Here is an 18217-nt window from a genome sequence, read left to right as displayed (position 1 = left end):
AATCACAGCACGCTCACTCCGGGGACAGTCACAGCAGGCTCACTCCATGGACAGTCACAGCATGCTCACTCCTGGGACAGTCACAGCATGCTCACTCCAGGGACAGTCAAAGCACGCTCACTCCGGGGACAGTCAAAGCACGCTCACTCCGGGGACAGACACAGCACGCTCACTCCGGGGACAGTCACAGAACGTTCACTCCATGGAGTGTGACAGCACGCTCACTCTGGGGACAGTCTCAGCACGCTCACTCCGTGGACAGTCACAGCACGTTAACTCCACGGACAGTCACAGCTCGTTCATTCCAGGGACATTCACAGCACACTCACTCCTGTGACAGTCACAGCACGCTCATTCCACGGACAGTTACAACAGGCTCACTCCACGGACAGTCGCAGCTCGTTCATTCCAGGGACAATCACAGCACACTCACTCTGGTGACAGTCACAGCACGCTCAATCTGCAGATAGTCACAGCACGCTTACTCCAGGGACAGTCACAGCACGCTCACTCCACGGATAGCCACAGCACGCTCACTCCGAAGATAGTCACAGCATGCTCATTCCGGTGTCAGTCGCAGCACGCTCACTCCGGGGACAGGCACAACACGCTCACTCCAGGGACAGTCACAGCACGCTCACTCCGGCGACAGTCACAGCACGCTCACTCCGGGGACAATCACATCACACTCACTCTGGGGACAGTCACAGCACACTCACTCCACGGAGAGTCACAGCACGCTCACTCCACGGACAGTCACAGCACGCTCAATCCAGGGACTGTCACAACACGTTCACTCCGGGGACAGTCACAGTACGCTCACTCCGGGGACAGTCACAGCACGTTCACTCTGGGGACAGTCACAGCACGCTCACTCGAGGGACAGTCATATCACGCTCACTCCGGGGACAGTCACAGCAAGCTTACTCCACGGACAGTCACAGCAAACTCACTTCACGGACATTCACTGCATGCTCACTCCGGGGATAGTCACAGCACGCTCATTCCGGGGTCAGTCACAGAACGATCACACCCGGGACAGGCACAACACGCTCACTCCACGGACAGTCACAGCAAAATCACTCCGGGGACAGTCACAGCACGTTCACTCCGGGGACAGTCACAGCACGCTCACTCCGGGGATAGTCACAGCACGCTCACTCCTGGGACAGTCACAGCACGCTCACTCCGGGGACAGTCACAGCATGCTCACTCCGGGGATAGTCAGAGCATGCTCACACCATGGACAGTCACAGCACGCTCACTCCGGGGACAGTCACAGCATGCTCACTCCGCGGACAGTCACAGCACGCTCACTCCGGGGATAGTCACAGCATGCTCACTCCGGGGACAGTCACAGCACGCTCACTCCGGGGACAGGCACAACACGCTCACTGCAGGGACAGTCACAGCACGCTCACTCTGGGGACAGTCACAGAACGATCACTCCGGGGACAGTCACAGCACGCTCACTCCGGGGTCAGTCACAGAATGATCACTCTGCGGTCACTCACAGCAGGCTCACTCTGGAGACAGTCACAGCACGCTCACTCCGGGGACAGTCACAGCACGCTCACTCCAGGTACAGTCACAGCACGCTCACTTCGGGGACAGTCACCGCACGCTCACTCCGGAGACAGTCACAGCACGCTCACTCCACAGACAGTCACAGCACACTCACTCCGGTGACAGTCACAGCACGCTCAATCCGGGGACAGTCACAGCACACTCACTCCGGGGACAGTCACAGCACGCTCACTCCGGGGACAGTCACAGCATGCTCACTCCGGGGACAGTCACAGAACGCCCACTCCATGGAGAGTCACAGCACGCTCACCCCAGTGACAGTCACAGCATGCTCACTGCGGGCACAGTCACAGCACGCTCAATCCGGGGACAGTCACATCACGCTCACTCCATGGACAGTCACAGCATGCTCCCTCCAGGGACAGTCACAGCACGCTCTCTCCGGGTACAGTCACAGCACACTTACTCTACGGACAGTCACAGCACGCTTACTCCACGGATAGTCACAGCACGCTCACTCCGGGGACAGTTGCAGCATGCTCACTCCGGGGACAGGCACAGCATGCTCACTCCGGGGACAGTCACAGCACGCTCACTCCGGGGACAGTCACAGCACGCTCACTCCGGGGACAGTCACAGTACGCTCACTCCACAGACAATCACAGCACGCTCATTCCGGGGACAGTCACAGCACGCTCACTCCATGGACAGTCACAGCACGCTCACTCCGGGGACAGTCACAGTACGCTCACTCCACAGACAATCACAGCGCGCTCATTCCAGGGACAGTCACAGCACGCTCACTCCATGGACAGTCACAGCACGCTCACTCCGGGGACAGTCACAGCACGCTCACTCCGGGGACAATCACAGCACGCTCACTCCATGGACAGTCACAGAACGCTCACTCCGAGGACAGTCACAGCACGCTCACTCCGGGGACAATCACAGCACGCTCACTCCATGGACAGTCACAGCACGCTCACTCCGGGGACAGTCACAGTACGCTCACTCCGGGGACAGTCACAGCACGCTCACTCCACAGACAATCACAGCACGCTCACTCCATGGACAGTCACAGCACGCTCACTCCGGGGACAGTCACAGCAGGCTCACTCTGGGGACAGTCAAAGCACGTTAACTCCACGGACAGTCACAGCACGCTCATTCCACAGACAGTTACAACACGCTCACTCCACGGACAGTCACAGCTCGTTCATTCCAGGGACAATCACAGCACACTCACTCCTGTGACAGTCACAGCACACTCAATCTGCAGATAGTCACAGCACGCTTACTCCAGGGAAAGTCACAGCATGCTCACTCCGGGGATAGGCACAGCACGCGCACTCCGGGGACAGTCACAGCACGCTCACTCCGGGGACAGTCAGAGCACGCTCACTCCAGGGACAGTCACAGCACGCTCACCCCGGGGACAGTCACAGCACGCTTACTCCGGGTACAGTCAGAGCACGCTCACTCCAGGGACAGTCACAGCACGCTCAACCCGGAGACAGTCACAGCACGCTCACTCCGGGGACAGTCAGAGCACGCTCACTCCAGGGACAGGCACAGCACGCTCACTCCGTGGACAGTCACAGCACGCTCACTCCGGGGACAGTCACAGCACGCTCACTCCAGGGACAGCCACAGAACGCTCACTCCATGGACAGTCACAGCACGCTCACTCCGGGGACAGTCACAGCACGCTCACTCCGGGGACAGTCACAGCATGCTCACTCCGGGGACAGTCACAGCACGCTCAATCCAGGGACAGTCAAAGCACGCTCACTCCGGGGACAGTCACAGAACGCCCACTGCATGGAGAGTCACAGCACGCTCACTCCGGGGACAGTCACACCATGCTCACTCCAGGGACAGTTACAGCACGCTCTCTCCGGGTACAGTCACAGCACACTTACTCTACGGACAGTCACAGCACGCTCACTCCACGGATAGCCACAGCACGCTCACTCCGAAGATAGTCACAGCATGCTCATTCCGGTGTCAGTCGCAGCACGCTCACTCCGGGGACAGGCACAACACGCTCACTCCAGGGACAGTCACAGCACGCTCACTCCGGGGACAGTCACAGCACGCTCACTCCGGGGACAATCACATCACACTCACTCCGGGGACAGTCACAGCACACTCACTCCACGGAGAGTCACAGCACGCTCACTCTGGGGACAGTCACAGCACGCTCACTCCACGGGCAGTCACAACACGGTCACTCCGGGGACAGTCACAGGACGCTCACTCCACGGACAGTCACAGCATGCTCACTCCATGGACAGTCACAGCACGCTCAATCCAGGGACTGTCACAACACGTTCACTCCGGGGACAGTCACAGTATGCTCACTCCGGGGACAGTCACAGCACGTTCACTCTGGGGACAGTCACAGCACGCTCACTCGAGGGACAGTCACCGCACGCTCACTCCAGGGACAGTCAAAGCACGCTCACTCCGGGACAGTCACAGAACGCCCACTGCATGGAGAGTCACAGCACGCTCACTCCGGGGACAGTCACACCAGGCTCACTCCAGGGACAGTTACAGCACGCTCTCTCCGGGTACAGTCACAGCACACTTACTCTACGGACAGTCACAGCACGCTCACTCCACGGATAGCCACAGCACGATCACTCCGAAGATAGTCACAGCATGCTCATTCCGGTGTCAGTCGCAGCACGCTCACTCCGGGGACAGGCACAACACGCTCACTCCAGGGACAGTCACAGCACGCTCACTCCGGGGACAGTCACAGCACGCTCACTCCGAAGATAGTCACAGCATGCTCACTCCGGTGTCAGTCGCAGCATGCTCACTCCGGGGACAGTCACAGCATGCTCACTCCGGGGACAGTCACAGCACGCTCACTCCATGGACAATCACAGCACGCTCACTCCGGGGACAGTCACAGCATGCTCACTCTGGTGATAGTCACAGCATGCTCACTCCGGCGACAGTCACAGCACGCTCAATCCGGGGACAGTCGCAGCACGATCACTCCGGGGTCAGTCACAGAATGCTTATTCTGCGGTCAGTCACAGCAGGCTCACTCTGGGGACAGTCACAGCACGCTCACTCCAGGTACAGTCACAGCACGCTCACTCCAGGTACAATCACAGCAAGCTCACTTCGGGGACAGCCACAGCACGCTCACTCCGGGGACAGTCACAGCACGGTCACTCCATGGACAGTCACAGCAGGCTCACTCCGGAGACAAGCACAGCACGCTCACTCCGGGGACAATCACAGCACGCTCACTCCGGGGCAGTCACATCACGCTCACTCCGGGGACAGTCACAGCACGCTCACCCCGGGGACAGTCACAGCACGCTCACTCCACAGACAATCACAGCCCGCTCACTCCTGGGACTGTCACAGCACGCTCACTCCGGGGACAGTCACAGCACGCTCACTCCGGGGACAGTCACAGCACGTTCACTCCGGGGACATTCAAAGCACGCTCACTCCAGGGATAGTCACAGCACGCTCACTCCACGGACAGTCAGAGCACGCTCGCTCCGGGTAGAGTCACAGGACGCTCATTCCACGGACAGTCACAGCACGCTCACTCCATGGACAGCCACAGCACGCTCACTCCGGGTACAGTCACAGCATGCTCACTCCACACACAGTCACAGCACATAAACTCCGGGGAGATTCACAGCACAATCACTGCACAGACAGTCACAGCACACCCTCTCCGGGGACATTCACAGCACACTCACTCCGGCGATAGTCACAGAACACTCAGTCCGGGGACATTCACAGCAGGCTCACTCCGGGGACAGTCACAGCATGCTCTCTCCGGCGACAGTCACAGCACGCTCACTCCATGGATAGTCACAGCACGCTCACTCCGGGGACAGTCACAGCACGCTCAGTTCAGCGACAGTCACAGCACGATCACTCCGGGCACAATCACAGCACGCTCACTCCGGGGACAGTCACAGCACGCTCACTCCGGGGACAGTCACAGCACGCTCACTCCGGGGACAGTCGCAGCCTGCTCACTCCGCGGACAGTCACAGCACGCTCACTCCGGGGACAGTCACAGCATGCTCAGTTCAGCGACAGTCACAGCACGATCACTCCGGGCACAATCACAGCACGCTCACTCCGGGGACAGTCACAGCACGCTCACTCCGGGGACAGTCAGAGCACGCTCACTCCGGGGACAGTCACAGCACGCTCACTCCGGGGACAGTCGCAGCCTGCTCACTCCACGGACAGTCACAGCACGCTCACTCCGGGGACAGTCACAGCCTGCTCACTCCACGGACAGTCACAGCACGCTCACTCCGGGGACAGTCACAGCACGCTCACTCCGGGGACAGTCACAGCACGCTCCCTCCAGGGACAATCACAGCACGATCTCTCCGGGGACAGTCACAGCACACTCACTCCACGGAGAGTCACAGCAATTTCACTTCACGGACATTCACAGCACGCTCACTCCAGGGATAGTCACAGCATGCTCACTCTGGGGATAGTCACAGCACGCTCACTCCACGGACAGTCACAGCATACTCACTCCGGGGACCGTCACAGCACATTCACTCCGGTGACTGTCACAGCACGCTCACTCCATGGACAGTCACAGCACGCTCACTCCGGGGACAGTCACAGCACGCTCACTCCGGGGACAGTCACAACATGCTCACTCCAGGGCCCGTCACAGCAGGCTCAATCTGGGGACAGTCACAGCACGCTCACTCCGGGGACAGTCACAGCACGCTCAGTTCGGCGACAGTCACAGCACGATCACTCCGGGTACAATCACAGCACGCTCACTCCGGGGACAGTCACAGCACGCTCACTCCGGGGACAGTCACAGCCTGCTCACTCCACGGACAGTCACAGCACGCTCACTCCGGGTCAGTCACAGCACGCTCACTCCGGGGACTATCACAGCATGCTCACTCCACGGACAGTTACAGCACGCTCACTCCAGGGACAGTCACAGCACGCTCACTCCGGGGACAGTCACAGCACGCTCAGTCCACGGACAGTTACAGCACGCTCACTCTGGGGACAGTCACAGCACGCTCACTCCAGGGAAAGTCACAGCACGCTCTCTCCATGGACAGTCACAGCACGCTCACTCAGGGGACAGTCACAGCTCGCTCACTCCACGGACATTCACAGCATGCTCACTCCGAGGACAGTCACAGCACGCTCACTCCACGGACTGTCACAATACGCTCACTCCGGGGATAGTCACAGCACGCTCACTCCACGGACAGTCAGAGCACGCTCACTCCGGGTAGAGTCATAGATACATAGAAGATAGGAGCAGGAGTAGGCCATTTGGCCCTTCGAGCCTGCTCCACCATTCAATGAGATCATGGCTGATCATCCAAATTCAGTACCCGGTCCCTGCCTTCTCCCCATATCCCTTGATCCCTTTAGCCTTAAGTAATATATCCAACTCTTTCTTGAATATACTTAATGAACTGGCCTCCACCGCCCTCTATGGCAGAGAATTCCACAGGTTCACCACTCTCTGGGTGAAGAAATTCCTCTTCATTTCAGTCCTAAATGGCTTACCCCTTATCCTTAAACTATGACCCCTGGTTTTGGACTCCCCGGCCATCAGAAACATCCTTCCTGCATCTAGTCTGTCCAGGCCTGACAGAATTTTATAGGTTTCGATGCGATCCCCTCTCAATCTTCTAAACTCCAGTGAGTATAAGCCCAATCGACACAATCTCTCCTCATACGTCATTCCTGCCATCCCAGGTATCAGCCTGGTGAATCTTCGCTGCACTCCCTCCATGGCAAGAACGTCCTTCCTCAGGTAAGGTGACCAAAACTGCACACAATACTCAAGGTCTGGTCTCACCAAGGCCCTGTACAACTGCAGCAAGACATCCTTGTTCTTGTACTCGAACCCTCTTGCTACGAAGGCCAACATACCATTTGCCTTCTTAACCGCCTGCTGCACCTGCATGCTTACCTTCAGCGACTGGTGCACAAGAACACCCAGGTCTCTTTGCATTTCCCCTTCTCCCAATCTATTGCCATTCAAATAATAATCTGCCTTCCTGTTTTTGCCACCAAAGTGGATAACCTCACATTTATCCACATTATAGTGCATTTGCCATGTTTCTGCCAAATCAACCAACCTGTCCAAATCGTGCTGGAGTTTCACGACATCCTCCTCACAGCATACCCTCCCCCCCAGCTTTGTGTCGTCTGCAGATTTGGAGATGTTACAACCAATTCCCTCGTCCAGATCATTAATATATATTGTGAACAGCTGGGGTCCTAGGACCGATCCTTGCAGTACCCCACTAGTCACTGCCTGCCACTCGGAAAACGACCCGTTTATTCCAACTCTTTGCTTTCTGTCCGCCAACCAGTTCTCTATCCAAGTCAATACCTTGCCCCCAATCCCATGTGCCTTAATTTTGCACGCTAATCTCTTATGCGGGACCTTATCGAAAGCCTTCTGAAAGTCCAAATACTCCACATCCACTGGTTCTCCCTTATCTATTTTACCAGTTGCATCCTCAAAAAATTCCAGTAGATTAGTCAAGCATGATTTACCTTTTGTAAATCCATGTTGACTTTGTCCGATCCAGTCACTGCTTTCCAAGTGCTCTGCTATTACATCTTTTATAATGGACTCTAGCATTTTCCCCACTACCGATGTCAAGCTTACCGGTTTATAATTCCCCGCCTTTTCTCTACCACCTTTTTTGAATAGTGGGGTAACATTAGCTACCCGCCAATCCATGGGTACCGTTCCAGAGTCTATCGAGTTCTGGAAGATGACCAGCAATGCATCTACTATTTCTAGGGCCACTTTCTTAAGTACCCTGGGATGTAGATTATCAGGCCCTGGGGATTTATCGGCCTTCAGTCCCATCAATTTTCCTAACACCATTTCCCTACAAATACTGATTTCTTTCAGTTCCACCCTTTCATCAGACCCTATGCTCCCCGGCATCTCTGTGAGGTTATTTGTGTCCTCCTTTGTGAAGACAGAACCAAAATATGTATTTAGTTGGATTGCCATTTCTTTGTTTCCCATTATAAATTCCCCCGATTCTGACTGTGTGGTAAACCACTTTTATCGTTCACTATCGTTACACTATGGTTATCACTGTTTATATCGTTACACTATGCTTATCACTGTTTACACTGTTGTATCACTACACAAGGTCACCTCTTGTCACGCTGTTATACCTGGGCTGACCACAGCTGACTCCGCCCATGGCTCTGCCTGCTTGCCCAGGTATAAAGGTGGTCGACTGGCTGGTATTCCTCCTTGTTGGACCCGATCACCCACGAGGGTGGGCTCTGTCATTTAGCCAATAAAAACCTATAGTTACTATCTTAACTCGTCGCTTTTCATTGGATGAATTGATAGGTATATCAATTTTATTGGCTAAATTTTGAAATGAGTGGACCGGAGCAGCCAAACGACCAGCCAAACGGCCAGCTACAACAGCCACAGCAGCCGGCCTGGCTGCGAGCCCTCCGACCGCCGTACTTGGATCTAAACCCACAGGCAGCGAACTCAGCCCTCGACTTCAAACACTGGCTGAGCTGTTTCGAATCCTACCTGGGAGAATCCGGCGTGCCTCCGGGATCCAAACTAAGAGTTCTGACCGCCCAAGTGAGCCCTAAAGTATTTGCATTCATCCAGGACCTTACTACATACGAGGACGCCCTCAGTCTGCTGAAAGAGCAGTACCGGAGCCCGGTAAATTCTATGTATGCCAGACATCTCCTAAGATCCCGCTCGCAACAGCCAGGAGAGTCTGTAGATGAATTTTTACGGGCGCTACAAACACTCGGCAGGGACTGTGACTTTAAAGCTGTAACGGCGGCAGAAAATACTGAAGGGAATATCCGCGATGCCTTCGTGAAAGGCCTTCGGTCCGACTACTCACGGCAAAGACTGCTCGAATCAAAGGACCTCGACCTGAACACAGCTGCAGCCCTCGCTCGCTCTCTGGAAGTGGCCCATCGGGACCTCGAGGCGTATTCCAGGTACTGTGTTGCGCGACCCCGGGACTCGGGCCCGACCCCGGCCGCAATACCCCTCGCACCGCCGCCTCTGGGACCTACCTCAGCGTCGGCGTCCCAGAACCGATCGGGACCGCCAGCCCCGGTACCGGCTGCGACATCGGAGCCCCGCGATCGGGCCGCCGGTTGCTTCTTCTGTGGCCAGGCGAAACACCCGAGGACGCGCTGCCCTGCAAGAAACGCGACCTGCTCCGATTGCCACAAGAAAGGCCACTTCGCGAAGGCCTGCAGGGGGAAAGCCACAGACGCCAGCAGTGCCTCATGCGAGCAGTGGGGGCAGCCATCTTTCATCAAGGCCACAGATGCCAGTATCCCCTTGTGTGAGTCGTGGGGGTGGCCATCTTTGATCAAGGCCACCGACGCCAGCAGGGCCTCATGTGAGTTGTGGGGGCGGCCATTTTCTCCGCCATTTTATTCAATTCAACGTCGTGGGCGCCGCCATTGTGTCCACCACACTCGTCCGCCACCTTGTCTCCAGACCCGACCACCGCCTCACCTGCAGACTACAGCAGCTCGCTCAGCCATACACTAGCCTCCGTCACACTGGACCAAGCTCGCCCGCATCACCTGTCCAAGTCCATGATGGACATCAAAGTAAACGGCCACGCCACGACCTGCCTGTTCGACAGCGGAAGCACGGAGAGTTTCATCCATCCAGACACGGTGAGCCACTACTCCCTCACTGTCCGGCCAACGCGCAACCGGATCTCGATGGCGTCGAGGTCCCATTCTACAGACATCAGCGGCTACTGTGTTGTGACCCTGTCGGTTAGGGGCACGGAGTATAAAAATTTTAAACTCCTCGTCCTGCCCCAGCTCTGCGCTGCCGTCCTACTAGGGCTGGACTTCCAATCCCACCTTCAAAGTGTCACTTTGGCATACGGTGGACCCCTCCCCCCACTCACAGTCGACAACCAGCAGCCTTTAAACCGCCCACCGCGCACCACCTGCGGCCTATCCACCCTCAAGGTCCCGCCCCACTCCCTGTTCGCTAACCTCACCCGCGACTGTAAACCCGTCGCCACCAAGAGCAGGCGGTACAGCGCCGGGGACAGAGCTTTCATTAGCTCTGAGGTGCAGCGTCTCCTGAAGGAGGGCATCATTGAGAGGAGCAACAGCCCCTGGCGTGCCCAGGTCGTAGTCGTTAAGACCGGCAATAAAAACCGCCTGGTCATCGACTACAGCCAAACCATAAACCGGTACACCCAGCTGGACGCGTACCCCCTTCCCCGCATATCTGATATGGTCAATCAGATTGCACAGTACCGGGTATTCTCCACCATCGACCTTAAGTCGGCCTATCACCAACTCCCTATCCGCCCTGAGGACCGCCAGTATACCGCCTTCGAGGCGAATGGCCGCCTCTACCACTTCCTTAGGGTTCCCTTCGGCGTCACCACCGGGGTTTCGGTCTTCCAAAGGGAGATGGACCGGATGGTTGACCAGAACGGGCTGCAGGCCACGTTCCCTTATCTAGATAACATCACCATCTGCGGCCGCGACCGGCAGGACCACGATGTTAATCTGGAGAAATTCCTCCGTACGGCTGAACGGCTGAACCTCACTTACAATAAGAAGAAATGTGTGTTTAACACCTCGCGTCTTGCCATCCTCGGCTGCGTAGTAGAGAACGGAGTCATCGGCCCCGACCCCGAAAGAATGCGCCCCCTCATGGAGCTTCCCCTCCCCCACTGTCCAAAGGCACTGAAGAGAACCCTGGGGCTCTTCGCTTACTATGCCCAATGGGTGCCGAATTATGCGGACAAAGCCAGACCCCTCATGAAGTCCACCTCCTTCCCCCTGACGGCAGAAGCGTGCGCAGCCTTCTCCCTCATAAAGGGAGACATTGCTAAGGCCACAATGCACGCGGTAGATGAATCTATCCCTTTCCAAGTGAAGAGCGATGCATCCGACTTCGCCCTAGCTGCAACCCTTAACCAGGCAGGGAGACCTGTGGCCTTCTTCTCAAGGACCCTCCAGGGCTCTGAGATCCGACACTCTTCGGTCGAGAAGGAGGCCCAGGCGATCGTGGTGGCAGTACGACGCTGGAGGCATTACCTGGCAGGCAAACGATTTACCCTCCTCACCGACCAGCATTCGGTCGCTTTTATGTTTAATAACAAGCTGAGGGGCAAAATCAAGAACGACAAGATCTTGAGGTGGAGAATCGAGCTCTCCACCTATGATTATGATATCTTGTACCGGCCTGGTAAACTGAACGAACCCCCAGATGCTCTATCACGAAGTACATGCGCCAACGCGCAAATTGATAGACTGCAGACCCTCCACAACGACCTCTGCCACCCCGGGGTCACCAGACTTTACCACTTCATTAAGGCCCGCAACCTGCCGTACTCCATCGAGGAGGTCAGGACCATGACCAGGAACTGCCAAACCTGTGCCGAATGCAAACCGCATTTCTTTAGGCCAGACAGAGCAAGCCTGATCAAGGCCACCCGCCCCTTCGAGCGCTTGAGCATCGATTTAAAGGGGCCCCTCCCGTCCTCTGACCGTAATGTGTACTTCCTCAACATCATTGATGAGTACTCCCGTTTCCCCTTTGCCTTCCCTTGCCCAGACATGACCAGTACCACGGTCATCAAATGCCTGAACGACCTCTTCGCCTTGTTCAGGTTCCCGAACTATATACATAGCGACCGGGGTTCATCCTTCATGAGCGAAGAACTTCGCCAGTTCCTACTAGCGAGAGGCATTGCTGCAAGCAGGACCACCAGCTACAACCCCCGAGGGAACGGCCAGGTGGAAAGAGAGAACGCGACTGTCTGGAAGGCCGTTCTCTTAGCCTTAAAGTCTAAGGGCCTGCCAACCTCTCGCTGGCAGGATGTCCTCCCGGCAGCGCTGCATTCCATCCGGTCACTGCTTTGCACGGCCATTAACGCCACCCCCCCATGAACGAATGTTTGTTTTCCCCAGGAAGTCGACTACGGGAACCTCGCTACCAACATGGCTGACTTCTTCGGGGCCCGTCTTGCTGCGAAAGCACGTGAGGGCCCATAAAACGGACCCCCTGGTCGAGAGGGTGGACCTCCTGCACGCCAACCCCCAGTACGCCTATGTGGCATACCCAGACGGGCGGGAGGACACAGTCTCCTTACGAGACCTTGCACCCTCGGGGACCCCTGAGACACCACCGTTACCCCCCACCACCCCCCCAAATCCAGCCCAGGTAGACGGCACGCCGGAACCCCACGAGCCTTCGCCGACCACGCAGACACCAGCATTAACATCGGATACTGCATCACCGCCACCGCTGCTGCGCCGATCAGAAAGACTTACGAGGCCTCCGGACAGACTGACATACCCGAACTGGTAGTACACTTCACCCCGCCGGACTCAAATCTAAACAAGGGGTGAATGTGGTAAACCACTTTTATCGTTCACTATCGTTACACTATGGTTATCACTGTTTATATCGTTACACTATGGTTATCACTGTTTACACTGTTGTATCACTACACAAGGTCACCTCTTGTCACGCTGTTATACCTGGGCTGACCACAGCTGACTCCGCCCATGGCTCCGCCTGCTTGCCCAGGTATAAAGGTGGTCGACTGGCTGGTATTCCTCCTTGTTGGACCCGATCACCCACGAGGGTGGGCTCTGTCATTTAGCCAATAATAACCTATAGTTACTATCTTAACTCGTCGCTTTTCATTGGATGAATTGATAGGTATATCAGACTGCAAGGGACCTACGCTTGACTTCACCAATCTTTTTCTCTTCACATATCTATAAAAGCTTTTACAGTCAGTTTTTATGTTCTCTGCAAGCTTACTCTCATATTCTATTTGCCCTTTCTTAATTCATCCCTTTGTCCTCCTTTGTTGAATCCTAAACTGCTCCCAATCCTCAGGATTATTGCTTTTTCTGGCCAATTTATAAGCCCTCTCCTTGGACCTTATGCTATCCCTAATTTTCCTTGTTAGCCACGGTTGGGTCACCTTTTTTGTTTTATTTTTATGCCAAACTGGGATGAACAATTCTGTAGTTCATCCATTCGGTCTTTGAATGTTTGCCATTGCCTATCCACCGTCAACCCTTGGAGTGCCATTCCCCAATCAATCCTACCCAACTCGCTCCTCAGACCATCATAGTTTCCTTTATTTAAATTGAGGACCCTAGTCTCCGAGTCAACTACTTCATTCTCCATCTTAATGAAGATTTCGATCATATTATGATCGCTCCGACCCAAGGGGCTTCTTACAACAAGATTGCTAATTAATCCTTTCTCGTTACATAATACCCAGTCTAAGATGGCCTGATCTCTGGTTGGTTCCTCGACATATTGGTCCAGGGAACCATCCCGTAAACACTCCAGGAATTCCTCCTCCACAGTATTGTTACTCATTTGGTTGGCCCAATCTATATGTAGATTAAAGTCACCCATGATGACTGCTGTGCCCTTATTGCACGCTTCTTTAATTTCTCTTTTAATGCCATCCCCAACCTTCGCCTTACTGTTTGGAGGTCTATAAACCACTCCCACTAACGTTTTTTTCCCCTTAGTATTTCTCAATTCTACCCATACAGATTCCACCTCATCAGAGCTAATATCCTTCATTACAATTGTGTTAATCCCTTCTTTAACCAGTAATGCTACCCCACCTCCCTTTCCTTTTTGCCTATCTTTCCTTAATATCAAATACCCCTGGATATTGAGTTCCCAGTCCTGGCCTTCCTTGAGCCACGTTTCCGTAAACCCAACCAAATCGTATTTGTTTACTTCTATTTGCGCAGACAATTCATCCACCTTATTACAAATGCTCCTCGCATTAAGACACAAAGCCTTCAGGCTTGTTTAATTAACGCTCTTAGACCAATTAGAATTATTATTTACTGTGGCCATGTTTGATTTAAACCGTTGATTTCTCTGACTGCCACTTTTGTTCTTCTCCTTCCTATCTTTTGATTTATCCTTGTTTCCCTTTCCTCTGTCTCCCTGCTCAGGTTCCCAACCCCCTGCCATTTTAGTCACAGCACGCTCACTCCACGGACAGTCACAGCACGCTCAATCCACGGACATTCACAGCACGCTCGCTCCGGGGACAGTCACAGCACGTTCACTCCGGGGACAGTCACAGCACGCTCGCTCCGGGGACAGTCACAGCACGCTCACTCCGGGGACTGTCACAGCACACTCACTCCGGGGACAGTCACAGCACGCTCACACCGGGGACAGCCACAGCACGCTCAATCTGGGGACAGCCACAGCACGCTCACTCCATGGATAGTCACAGCACGCTCCCTCCAGGGACAGTCACAGCACAATCTCTCCGGGGACAGTCACAGCATGCTTACTCCACGGACATTCACAGCACGCTCACTCCACGGACATTCACAGCACGCTCACTCCACGGATAGTCACTGCACGATCACTCCACGGAGAGTCACAGCACGCTCACTACACGGACAGTCACAGCAAGTTCACTTCACGGACATTCACAGCACGCTCACTCCGGGGATAGTCACAGCATGCTCACTCCGGGGACAGTCACAGCACATTCACTCCGGGGACAGTCACAACATGCTCACTCCATGGATAGTCACAGCACGCTCACTCCGGGGATAGTCACAGCACGCTCACTCCGGGGACAGTCACAGCACATTCACTCTGGGGACAGTCACAACATGCTCACTCCGGGGACTGTCACAGCACGCTCACTCCATCGACAGTCACAGCACGCTCTCTCCATGGATAGTCACAGCACGCTCAGTCCGGGGACAGTCACAGAACACTCAGTCCGGGGACATTCACAGCAGGCTCACTCCAGGGACAGTCACAGCACGCTCACTCCGGGGACAGTCACAGCACGCTCACTCCGGGGACAGTCACAGCACGTTCACTCCAGGGACAGTCACAGCACGCTCACTCCAAGGACAGTCACAGCACGTTCACTCCAGGGACAGTCACAGCACGTTCACTCCGGGGACAGTCACAGCACGTTCACTCCAGGGACAGTCAAAGCACGCTCACTCCGGGGACAGTCACAGCACGCTCACTCCAGGGACAGTCACAGCACACTCACTCCAGGGACAGTCAAAGCACGCTCACTCCGGGGACAGTCACAGCACGCTCACTCCAGGGACAGTCACAGCACGCTCTCTCCATGGATAGTCACAGCACGCTTACTCCGGGGACAGGCACAACATGCTCACTCCATGGACAGTCACAGCACACTCACTCCGGGGACAGTCACAGTACATTCACTCCGGGGACTGTCGCAGCACGCTCACACCAGGGACAGTCACATCACGGTCACTCCGGGGACAGGCACAGAACGCTCACTCCAGGGACAGTCACAGCACAATCTCTCCGGGGACAGTCACAGGATGTTTACTCCATGGACATTCACAGCATGCTCACTCCACGGATATTCACAGAACGCTCACTCCACGGAGAGTCACAGAATGCTCACTCCGGGGACAGTCACAGCATGCTCAGTCCGGGGACAGTCACAGCACGCTCACTCTGGGGACAGTCACAGCACGCTCACTCTGGGGACAGTCACAGCACGCTCACTCCGGGGACAGTCACAGCACGCTCACCCCGGGGACAGTCACAGCACGCTCACTCCGGGGACAGTCACAGCACGCTCACTCCAGGGACAGTCAAAGCACGCTCACTCCGAGGACAATCACAGATCGCTCACTACGCGGACATTCATAGCATGCTCACTCCGGTGACAGTCACAGCATGCTCACTCCATGGACAGCCAGAACACGCTCACTCCGGGGATAGTCACAGCACGCTCACTCCACGGACAGTCACAGCACGCTCACTCCGGGGACAATTACAGCACGTAAACTCTGGGGGCAGTCACAGCTCGATCACTGCACAGACAGTCACAGCACGCTCACTCTGGGGACATTCACAGCACGCTCACTCCAGGAACAGTCACAGCACGCTCACTCCGGCGACAGTCACAGAACACACAGTCCGGGGACATTCACAGCAGGCTCACTCCGGGGACAGTCACAGCAGGCTCACTCTGGGGACAGTCACAGCACGCTCACTCCGGGGACAGTCACAGCACGCTCACTTCGGCGACAGTCACAGCACGCTCACTCCGGGCACAATCACAGCACGCTCACTCCGAGCACAGTCACAGCACATTCAGTCCGGGGACAATCACAGCACGCTCACTCTGGGGACAGTCACAGCACGCTCACTCCGGGGACAGTCACAGCCTGCTCACTCCACGGACAGTCGCAGCACGCTCACTCCGGGGAGAGTCACAGCACGCTCACTCCAGGGACAGTCACAGCACGCTCTCTCCATGGAAAGTCACAGCACGCTCACTCTAGGGACTGTCACAGCATGCTCAGTCCGGGGACAGTCACAGCTCGCCCACTCCATGGACATTCACAGCATGCTCACTCCACGGACAGTCACAATACGCTCACTCCGGGGATAGTCACAGCACGCTCACTCCATGGACAGTCAGAGCACGCTCACTCCGGGTAGAGTCACAGCACGCTCACTCCACGGACAGTCACAGCATGCTCAATCCACGGACATTCACAGCACGCTCACTACGTGGACAGTCACAGAATGCTCACTCCGGGGACAGTCGCAGCACGCTCACTCCAGGGACAGTCACAGCACGCTCACTCCGGGGACAGTCACAGCACGTTCACTCCGGGGACAGTCGCAGCACGCTCACTCCGGGGACATTCACAGCACGCTCACTCTGGGGTCAGTCACAGCACGCTCACTCCGGGGACAGTCACAGCACGCTCACTCCGGGGACAGTCACAGCACATTCACTCCGGGGACAATCACAGCACGCTCACTTCTGGGGACAGTCACAGCACGCTCACTCCGGGGACAGTCACAGCACGCTCACTCCGTGGACAGTCGCAGCACGCTCAATCCACGGACATTCACAGCACGCTCACTCCGGGGACAATCACAGAACGCTCACTCCAGGGACAGTCACAGCACGCTCACTCCGGGGACAGTCACAGCACGCTCACTCCGGGGACTGTCACAGCACGCTCAGTCCACGGACAGTCACAATACGCTCACACCGGGGATAGTCACAGCACGCTCACTCCATGGGCAGTCAGAGCACGCTCACTCCGGGTAGAGTCACAGCATGCTCACTCCACGGACAGTCACAGCACGCTGAATCCACGGACATTCACAGCACGCTCGCTACGGGGACAGTCACAGAACGCTCACTCCGGGGACAGTCGCAGCACGCTCACTCCAGGGACAGTCACAGCACGCTCACTCCGGGGACAGTCACAGCACGTTCACTCCAGGGACAGTCGCAGCACACTCACTCCGGGGACATTCACAGCACGCTCATTCTGGGGACATTCACAGCACGCTCACTCCGGAGACAGTCACAGCACGCTCACTCCGGGGACAGTCACATCACGCTCACTCCGGGGACAATCACAGGACGCTCACTTCCGGGGACAGTCACAGCACGCTCACTCCGGGGACAGTCACAGCACGCTCACTCCGTGGACAGTCGCAGCACGCTCAATCTACGGACATTCACAGCACGCTCACTCCGGTGACAATCACAGAACGCTCACTCCAGGGACAGTCACAGCCCGCTCACTCCGGGGACAGTCACAGCACGCTCACACCGGGGACAGTCAC

This window comes from Somniosus microcephalus, chromosome 1 (genome assembly GCF_052327205.1).
Source record: "Somniosus microcephalus isolate GS21.2 chromosome 1, FLI_Smic_1.0, whole genome shotgun sequence".
Classification (NCBI taxonomy): domain Eukaryota; kingdom Metazoa; phylum Chordata; class Chondrichthyes; order Squaliformes; family Somniosidae; genus Somniosus; species Somniosus microcephalus.
This window is presented reverse-complemented; position numbering follows the sequence as displayed.